We start from the raw sequence: 11,600 nt of genomic DNA on the forward strand, positions 1-11,600 counted from the left end.
AGAGTCGGATAGGAGGACGTGGAGAAGACCGTGTTCTAGACTCGTTAGGGGCATTACAAGTTCGTGATGATCCCATTTGGGCTCACCAATGCGCCTGCAGTGTTCATGGATTTGATGAATCGGGTGTGCAAGCCAATGCTCGACCCATCTGTTATTGTGTTCATTGATGATATCTAGGTGTATTCCAAGACCAGAGAGCAGCACGAGGAGCACTTTTGAGAGCTTCTGGGAGTATTGAGGCGGGAACGACTATATGCCAAGTTCTCAAAGTATGAGTTTTGGTTACGAGAGGTCCAGTTCCTGGGACGCCTTGTTAACCAAGATGGGATTTTGGTCTATTAGTCCAAGATCGAGGTTGTGATGCAGTGGGAGGTTCCAAAATCTCCCTCAGAGATCAGGAGTTTCATGGGTTTGGCAGGATACTATCAAAGATTTATTTAGGACTTCTCCATGATCGCAATACCACTCACTTGTATGAAAAGGAAAGGAGTGGATTTCCAATGGGTCCCCGAGTAGTAGGTTGCTTTTGAGACGTTGCATCAGAGGTTATGTGAGGCCCTAGTCTCGAGGATTTTGTAGTATTTTGTGATGCATCCATCACTTGTTTGGGGGCGGTCTTTATGCAGAGAGGGCGAGTGATTGCTTAAACTTCTTGGCAGCTGAAGCCGCATGAGGCATAATATCCTACTCGTGACCTGGAGTTGTGATCAGTGGTGTTTTCCCTCAATATTTGGAGACATTATCTTTATGGGGTGTGTTGTATCATTTAAATAGATCACAAAAGTTTGTGATATCTTATGGACCAGCCGAACCTAAACATGAGGCAGCACAGGTGGCTAGACGTGGCCAAGGATCATGACTGTCATTCCTTTACCATCCAGATAAAGCGAATGTGGTAGTAGATGACTTGAGCCGCAAGTCGACTGGGTCTTCAATGGGAGAGATGTGTATGAGGATATTTGTTTATTCTCCACTTTTGGGTTTAATCAGAGAGGCACAGGCCGAGGGGGTTAGGAAGGAGAACTGGAAACATGAGAGGATCAGGGGTGAGATCGACAGGTTTGTTAATGATAGTCGAGGGTTGTTGACCTGGTGTGGTCGGCTTTGGGTTCCATCTTCTGATGTGATCAGACAGATAGTTTGGAGGAGGCTCATAAGTCTCGCTTTTATATACACCTGGGATCCACCAAGATGTATCGGATTTAAGATTGAGTTACTGGTGGTCGTGTATGAAGAGGGAGATAGCTTCTTATGTCAAGAGGTGCTTGAACTGTAGTATGGTCAAGGCCGAACATCAGAGGCTGCATGGAATGCTGCAGCCTTTAGAGGTTCCCATGCGGAAGTAGGGATAGATCACCATGGATTTTATCACCAAGTTGCCAAAGAGTGCTGATGGTTTTGATTCTATATGAGTCATCGTGGATCGATTGACCAAGAGTTCTCACTTTTTAGCCATCCGAGAGATCCCTTCGGCTGGAAAGTTGGCTGATGTGTATGTCCGGGAGATCGTTGCTCTTCATGAGGTTCTGGTCTCCACTGTTTCATACCAAGATGTTTGGTTCACTTCTCGATTCTTGCAGAAGTTCCATGAGGAACTAGGCACAAGGCTACATTTCAGCACTGCATATCACCCGCAGATTGACGGTCATAGTGAGCAGACCATCAAGACACTCAAGGATATTTTGTGGACTTGTGTCATAGATTTTGGTGGGAGTTGGGATTCCTACCTACATCTTGTGCAGTTTTCTTACAACAACAACTATCACTCCAACATTGGTGCCCCACATTTTGAGCTATTGTGGGGAGAGGATGGTCTCAGGGTCATGGGAAGGACCGAAGTGGTCCGTCGGACCACAGAGCTTATTCAGCAGATTAGGCTGAGAGTGCAGACAACTCAGAGTCGGCATAAGAGTTATGCTGACCGGCGTCAATCGAAGTTGGAATTTCTGGTCGATGATATGGTATTACTGAAGGTTTCACCTTGAAAAGGTGTGATACGCTTTAAGAAGATGGGGAAATTGCGTCCCCGGTATATTGGACCTTTCCGTGTGATCTCTAGGTTGGGCAGGGTGGCCTACTGGTTCGATTTCCCAAGTGAGCTTGGTTAGATCCACAATACTTTCCATGTCTCTGAGTTGCGAAAGTGTGTGTTGGACGATGAGGCATTGGTCCCTTTGGATGATATTCAGGTGGATGAGCACCTGAATTATATTGAGAGGCCAGTGGCTATATAGGAGAGAAAGTTGAAAGTCCTGCGCAACAAGGAGATACCTTTGGTAAAGGTTCAATGGCAACATCGGAGAGGCTCCAAGTGGAACTAGGAGCCGAAGGATGAGATGCGGGAGCATTATCCTGCGTTATTCACCATATCTGACTTCGAGGACGAAGTCTAGTTCAAGTGGGGGAGAATTGTAACATCCTAATGATGAGGGCATGCCCTAGTACGTTGGGCATACACTTCGTACGCGGGGCATACGTGAAGAATTTGGAAACCCTAATTTTTAGGGTTTGGTCCATATTTAAAACTAATTATAGCCTCATATCTAATTTCTTCTTCAGCCTCCCTCTGTGAGAAACGACCACAAGCAAACCCTAAGTGAGAGTGCATTTTGGAGCCTTTAGAGTGTTTAGAAGTGTTCTTCAAGAAGACGAAAGTGGTGAGAAGAGTTTGGAGTTTGGGAAGCATCTTGGATTTGAAATTTCCTTCTTGATAGCAACCTCCAGAAGGTAAAAAGTTCACATCTTGATCTCTCAATCTTGTAGATCTAGACAGTTCTTCCTTTAAGACACATTTTGTCACAAAATGGTGATTCTTGAGCATGGCATGTTCTTGTCCCAATAAGTCATCCTTTCAGACCTTATGAGGGGTCATGAGTCATAAAAATGTAGTCTGGAGGGTTAGTTCCACTCCATGCAAGCTATAGAAGGTCATAATGCATTAAGATGTTAGGGTTTGTGTTTTATGAATTTAATGGACATGTAAAGTCATAAAGCTAGAAATTTATGACACATAATGGTATTTTAGCCTCGGATCTGACTTTGGATGTGAAGATTTGGTATATTAATATCTTAGTGGAAAAAGGGTTGAATAGGGTTCGTACGTTGGGCGTACCAAGCGGTACATTATGCGTACACGGTCAGTGCCCCGTAAGTTGGTCAACCACCGAGTATGTCTCGGGTAAAGAAAAGTACGTCCAATGTACTCAACTGAGTCGACTAGATCGAGTTGGTTCGCCTGGGTTGACTTGGATAGGTGTTGACTTTGACTTTGACTATGGGAAAGGTTGACCAAGTTTAAATTGAGGTTATTTTGGATTATGTTTGAGAATTGGTCATTTGGATAGATTGGTATCGGTTAGAGCTGAGATTCAGAGTCGGGACCCGTCAACTACGGTTCCGATTAAGAGGTGCGTTTTCCTCACTGTACTTTCAGGTCGAAGGAACCAAGGCCGGCCCATTGGATTTATATCCTGGTTTACCATATGTTGCTATGTTGTAGTGATCTGTTAGATCTATATCCTAATTTATAGTATGTTGTTATGTGGCAGTGATCTGTAAATCAGTCTGTTTGCCTCTTCACTAATTGTATGTTTATATGTTATGTATATATTGACATATTGTGTTGGTTTGAGGTTATATTGCTTTGTGTTGTAGTTAACAAACTCTGGAGCATTCCAGATATGAGATGAGGACCGATTGGCATGCCAAAATCATGCTAAGTGCTCGGGACTATTCCAAATACGAGTTGAGGTCTGGTTAGTATGCCAGACTCATATTGAGGGCCCGAGGTTATTACGGTCAGATGACTGAGTGGACCCATCATATATTGGCATTCCAGTCCGAAGAATGATTGGGTCGGGGGTAATCATGACCGATGGCCATGGACCCATAATATTCCAGTACGATGACTAATTGGACCTAGCATGCTTGTTCGTTTATGTTATGTATATTTTGTGGTGGTACCTTGGGAAAAACTCACTAAGCGTTGCCTTACGTTTTTTGGTTATGGTTTCAGGTACTTCTGAGGATCGTGGAAAGGCAAAGGCGTGACTGTACATGATGTACACAAAAGTACCTACTAATTTTAAATTTATTTCCTAACTAACTTAACTAACCAATATGCTCTTAGGCAGTGTACCTAGTCGAATTGTAATGTACTCTAAGTAAGTCGGGGTCGAACACAGGGAACAAATTTAATTAATTAATCTACCTACTATTAAGATAACCTAAAATTCTAGCAAAGTAATGGTTTTTTTTTATCTAATTTTGCAAGTTTATATGAACTTAATTTATCAACAACTATTCAATCAATATTGTAAAAACACTTCTGTTAGTTTGAATCTAGTTTTCCTCAATGGTTTAATTATTAATTATGACAATTCTTGTTGGTTACCATTTAAGATATTATTAGCAATTTAATTCCAAATTAACTAATGTTGAATTAATTCATGTAGATCTATGCATAGTCACACATAATTTAACACATAATTAACTATTAAGTAGAATTGGAGCTATGTAAGATTGAGTTAACAAACACAATTATGTTCATAATATGAGTTCTCCAGCACAACCAAATTCAATACTTCAATTACTTTTCTAAGATTGGTTAAATCTTAGCTTTAATGATCTAATGTTCACTAAATTACTAGGTATTCAAATTCATGCATATTCATGGTCACTAACTACATAGAATAAGAGTATAAAGCACTCTAATATCAAAATAAGCATGCTAGGTATAATCAATTAAACACAAGACATTAACCAACAAGAAAAGTTTAAGTATTTATAAACAAACCATGAGTTCCAACTTCATCTAGCTAACAGAAGCAACTAGATTTAACTACTCATTCTAACAAGTAAACACAAACAAGTCATAATCACAGACATTGTAAAGTACCACGACTTAGAAATTAATTATGATCTTCTTCTTTTTCCTTGGTTTTCAAACCAACTTATTGGACTTCTAACCTTCTGAATATCGACTTCTGGAAACATTTTTTTCACTAACAAACCTTTTAAATTCGTAGAGATCAAGAGTATTTATAGTTGTCATAATATTACATTCCAAGTCGTGGAATAGTGCTCCACGTCGTGGGCCTGGACGAATCCTTATCGTGCAAGGATTTCGACTTTGCGCGTACTCATCTTCCAGAATTTACCTTTTCCACGTCGTGCAAGGAAGCTCCACGACGTGGATATAGCTATTTTCGTGGGTTTTATCTTCTTCAATCTTCTAGGCCTCCAATGTTTCGTCTTTTTGTACTTTTAGTCCTTCTTCTTCAAAATGATTTATTTTGTCTGCAAAATACAATTTAATTTCATAAGTACCATTATCCCATGCAAATATCAAAAAATATGTACAAAAATGTATTCAAATATTGCCTAAAAGTATGTATAAATATGACAATATCAAAATACCCCACACTTATTATTTGTTTGCCCTCAAGCAAAACTATTTATTTTTAATTCAAACCTTCATCACTAGCATCACATAGAACAATCCATTTCGTTTTCAGCCATTATACCAAGACGTGAATGCATATATTTGTGTCTATAATTCCCAAAACTTCCCACTCCTAAATACTCATAATCCTTATGAACTTTTCACCCCTTCGTTTTCTCGACACTCATTTCTACAACCCTCTGAATCAATCCCCATAACTCTTTCTTAACCTCAAGGTATTTTTGGTTAAGAAATCCAAGTATACATAATCTAGAAATTACAACTTTAGATACCAAATTGGAGCTCTTGGAATTCTTCACTTTTTTTGATATTTGATCTTTGATTTCTTTGAATTCACCACCTTCTTTTTTCTATTTTTTGTATCTTCAATTTTTTTCTTTTGGAATTTTAATCTTTTGATTTTCATACTTGATAGCTCTAAAATTCTCCAACTATCGGTACTTTCTCTCTCTTTTTTTACATATATCTCACTTTTTTCTTTTTCACTCAAATCCTACATGCTTAAGCAAGGGTGCTTAACTTCAACCTTTATTGGTTGAAGGTGTTAGTCTATGTGCAATGACTGCATAAGCTTTCCTGGATAGATTTCAGGTTTAGGCTGCAAAACATATTATGCCATAAAACTACCAGACTACCTTTTCATAACTCATGGCTTTTCACTAAAACTTGGGAAGCCACAAATATACTATAACATATATTGGCTCGGTTAAACATTTGAGCTCTCATCGGAACATCCCATATAACACTAGCAACTTAAGTTCAAATTATCACAAGATTTAATTTTTAGATTATTATTTCAAATCCATTTTTAAAATTTTCAAAACTTATGAATTTTTATAATTTTCTAGCAATTTACTCTTTCAACCCCCTACCCTATACTTATTATATACAGTGCCTTCATTGCATGCATAAATAAATCAAAAACAAGAAAAAGGAGAAGGAAAAAGTAACAAACCCCTCTGGGGTAATAGTGGTGAGATCGAATTCTTCACGTGTGAGATAAGTTGTGCATCTTGAATACATACTTCTTCTAATATGGAACTTGGATCTTTAACAAATGAGATATGCAAATATGCCGAAAAAAATTATGAAACGAGTCTTCAATATTCAACAAATGTGGTGTAGAAAAATCTCCAAAGCATAAAAAAAATGTGGGAAAGCATACGCCACATGGATTGGTGTAGAAAAGAGGGAAAATTGGACTTCTGCATTCCACGTCACGGTGTAGAATTACACAATGTGGTATCGAATAACTCCATTTTCGTAAACTGTGTATTGATCTAAATCCACGACATGTAATTGGTGTCTATGTCGTGGAAACTGGGTATCACATAAATCACTTTTCCTTAAATGAGTGTAATATGCACTTGTGTCTGAACATATTAAGACCCTTCTGAACTGCATATATTTTGAATCTTGCCTACTCTCTTCTCTCTCGATTTACCCCACACTTATCTCAGATCGTGGGTCTCGAATCTCGACTCTAAATGACACGGCTAATCAGGCTAATGCTCCAATATCTCTAAGGTTCCTTAGTCGTGTTTTTCTCTAAGCAAATATGGAAATAATAACCAAAAGAAGTAGACAAGAAACATAACAATATAAATAGTTGTTACAAAATCAAATTAAACGAAGTTCAAAACAAACAAACCCAAAACGAAATAAAAGAAATAAAAGGATATAAATTCTTCAAACATCAGGTTGTCTCCCGATAAGCGCTTCTTTTTGTCCGAGTCTTGAGCTGGACTCCCAACTTAATAAATTGTCAATCTGCTTGTTATTAATCCATTGGTTTCATCGAATACTCTCTTCATACCAACTTGTAAAATTTAACCTCTCGTTTCAATTTTTGGCCAAATGAGTGAGCATCTATTTAGTCCCAGAAAATTAAAAATGGTTGGGACCGGTTGGTCGCTTGTCAGAAAAGGATCGTTCTTCAGAACCTTCTTCAAAGATGGAACTGTCACCCCATGCGTTGAAACACAAACCGAACTATCAGGAGCTCGTGCCGTGGTAGTGATCATATCATGACGTTGTTCTTGAAAGTCTAGTTGTTTTTGTTCTTCGTTCGAGCATTCTGCTAGCAAACTTTTCAGCTCTTCCAAATTTCTTTCTGGATGAAATTCCTGATCTTATATCTCTAGCTCAGCTTGTTTTGGTTCGTCAGGAAGGATGCCATCCATCCATTTTTTTCAGCTCCCTTAAATCTTCGTTTGAGTCATATACCTCATCTTCTCGCGCTAATTCATGTTCTACTTCCTCAAGAAAAGCGTCAAAAGCATCGAGATTTTAAAAATACATAAAATAAAACGAACTAAAAACAAAATAAATAAAAAATGAAAACTACTAAACTCACGTCGTGAGAGGTGTCCCACACGTCATGAAAACTAAACAAACAAAACAATAAAACTTTGCAAAAAATTAACTTTTTGTGGTTTTTACCCCACAAAAAGGATCGATTAACCTAAAACAATTAAATTAACAATTAGGATAGCTGTTCCTCGGCAACGGTGTCAAAAACTTGATGTGCACAAAAGTACCTACTAATTTTAAATTTATTTTCTAACTAACTTAACTAACTGATATGTACCTAGGCAGTGTACCTAGTTGGATTGTAATGTAGTTTAAGTAAGTCGGGGTCGAACACAAGGAACGGTTTTAATTAATTAATCTACCTACTATTAAGATAACCTAAAATTCTAGAAAACTAATGGTTTTTTTTATCTAATTTTGCAAGTTTAGATGAACTCAATTTATCAACAACTATTTAATAAATATTGTAAAAACACTTCTGTTAATTTGAATCCACTTTCCCACAATGGTTTAATTATTAATTATGACAATTCTCGCTGGTTACCAATTAAGATATTATTAGCGATTCAATTCCAAATTAACTAATGTTGAATTAATTTATGTAGATCTATGCATAGTCACACGTAATTTAACACATATATAACTATTAAGTAGAATTGGAGCTATGTAAGATTGAGTTAACAAACACAATTATGTTCATAATATAGTTCTCCAGCACAGCCTAATTCAAAACTTCAATTACTTATCTAAGATAGTTTAAATCTTAGCTCTAGTAATCTAATGTTCACTAAATTACTAAATATTCAAATCATGTAGAATAATGGTCACTAACTACACAAAATAAGAGTTTAAAGCAATCTAGTATCAAATTAAGCATGCTAGGTATAATCAATTAAACACAAGACATTAACCAACAAGAAAAGTCTAAGTATTTATAAGCAAAACATGAGTTTCAGCTTCATCTAACTAACAGAAGCAGCTAGATTTAGCTACTCATTCTAACAAGTAAACATAAACAAGCCATAATAACAAACATTGTTAAGTACCACGACTTAGAAAGTAATTATGATCTTCTTCTTCTTCCTTGGTTTTCAAACCAACTTCCTGGCCTTATAACCTTCTGAATCGACTTCTGGAAACCGTTTTTTCATCAGCCAACCTTTTAAATTTGTAGAGATCAAGAGTATTTATAGTAGTCATAAAATTACATTCCATGTCGTGGAATAGTGCTCCACGTCGTAGACCTGGACAAATCCTTATCGGGCAAGGATTTCGACTTTGCGCATACTCATCTTCCAGAATTTCCCTTTTCCATGTTGTGTAAGGAAGCTCCACGACATGGATACAACTATTTTCGTGGGTTTTATCTTCTTCAATGTAACGTACACGTTTGGTTATCGCGGTTTGTAATTTTTAAAAGTAAATAATATTATGAAATATTATATGATTTTGAGTGTTGAGTTCTAACAGATAGTTTTTACTAGGAATGAAGTAAAACTATGTTTAGAATCACTCGGAAAATATTGGAAGTCTTATGAGATTCTAATCTAAAGTCAAATATTGAAATTTGATGAAAATATAAAAATTGAAATAAGTAAAATTTTATTATTGAAGGTTGTAGATAATTTCGTTAGAAACATTTAGGCGAAAACCTCATCGAAATCCGAGTTATAACGAAGAAGTTATGACAAATCGAAGATCCGCGACAAAACCGACAAACACTATTTAGCATAAAAAGTGAGATTTCGATAAACTACTTTTTAGCTTTAGTGATCTAAAATAAAGTCGTAGTATTCGTTAAACTGAGAATTTTCATAAAAAGAACGTCCAAATCTGACTTCGTATGAGGAAGTTATGATTTTTCGAAGTTTTAGTATAACAGTGGACAACTAAAAACTCGAAATAAAGATCGAGTGATTTTTAGCCGATACAACCTAAACGAGAATCGAAGGTCTCATTAATAGTAGTACAACAGTAAAAAGACAGACGAAAATGGACGTCGGATGAAGAAGTTATGAATTTTTAACGGACTTATCCTGTCTCGGCCTATTAAAAATATAACTTTAAAATTTAAATCAAAATTAGCCAACGGAGTCTAAACAAAAGTTATAGAGTATAATCTCACCTACGCGTGGATATCAAAAAACGTCAAAAACGGAGCTCGTATGCAAAAGATGTGGATTTTTGAAAATTTGGGCACAAACTTCGAGGCTGGTCCGAAGCCGTACGCCCGGTATACACAAGGCTACGCTCAGTGTACTTCACACATCATCGACCCGGTGCCAGCCATGTTGCCCTTTCCTTCGCATGAAGACACGTATTACTCCTGCATGACACGTCCGAGGCACAAGATTCGAGCAGTTGTCACGCCTCGTACGCCCAACATACTGAAGTACGCCCAACGTACTCTAAGGCTTCGGCCAGCTATAAAAGGCATGCAAGGATGCCCGTAATTTGGTTGCCATTTTTCAATCCCTTTCACTCTAAAAATCCTCTCTAGCCTACTTTTAAACCCTGAGGTCCCGGTATCATCCCCGACACCCGAAGCAAGTCCCGATGCTCCAAAGTTCCCAAGAAAATCATATTTTCAAGTCGAAACTATGCCCGCGTAAGGCCGATTTTCAACTAGCATTCCCGGTTTCTTCACATAAAGTCATTTTTAGAGTCAAAGTGCTGCCTAAATTATCATTTATTCCTTCGGTTATTTCACGGTGAGTTCAATATAAGGACAATTGTATGTTATTTGTTATATATTCAATGTACTTTCCTGTGTTATATCAGATTTATGCCTTTGGCCATGTAGAGCATAACTCGTATAATTTTCTGGTAATTGCTTTGTGACTTTGGCCATGTAGAGCATGACTCGTATAACTTCTGGTATTGGCATAGGGTTATGTAGGGCTGAAAGCCTGTATATTCTAGCAAAATGATAATCCGAAATTGTATTTTCTATGCCATTTGGGTTGAAGTTTTATTGATGTATATCTAGTTGAAATTGATTGTTGGTTGATATGGAAAGTCTGTCATATGATACACATATGACTTTGTTGTTCTTTATCCTTCTTTGCTTCTGTCATATTGATATGTATATGGCATAGCGTTATATTATGCCTGTTATTGAACTCGCTAAGCATCACCCGCTTATCCCTCTCAATGTTTAAACTATTGCAGGTGATAACCATCCAATATAGTCATGTACTGGTAGAAGATGTAGAATAGATAATATTATAGTTTTTGTATTGTATTCCTGGGAAAGAATGTAATATATAAAACTTTGTAAAAATCTTAATAGTCGGTTTGTATCCAGTCTATTTAATTAAACTATCAATGTAAAATATTATTTTATAAATATGCATGTAACATGTTTTGGAGTAACTTGGAGTGATAATAATGTCTTTAGTATGAACGTTTGGGTCTTTCATTCAATCTTCCAAGCCTCCAAAGTTTCGTCTTTTTCCAATTTTAGTCCTTATTCTTCAAAATGACTTATGTTGGCTGCAAAATACAATTTAATTTCATAAGTACCATTATTCCACGCAAATAACCAACAATATGTAAAAAATATATTCAAATATTGCCTAAAAGTATGTATAAATATGGCAATATCAGTACACAACCTAATTTTATGTTATTGATATTGGGAAACTCTGTTTTGAAAACAATGGTTTTGTAAACACTTTAATTAGTAAATTGGTTCATTTGAAAAGTTAAATTGGTTGTAATTTTTGAGATGTTACAAGTTGGCATCTGAGCCTTGATTTGAGCGAATTGGAGGAACACTCGTGTGAATCCAATATCAAAATAAGGAACTGCAAAGGTTTTA

This window comes from Lactuca serriola, chromosome 2 (genome assembly GCF_051521515.1).
Source record: "Lactuca serriola cultivar US96UC23 chromosome 2, Lser_US96UC23_V15, whole genome shotgun sequence".
Classification (NCBI taxonomy): domain Eukaryota; kingdom Viridiplantae; phylum Streptophyta; class Magnoliopsida; order Asterales; family Asteraceae; genus Lactuca; species Lactuca serriola.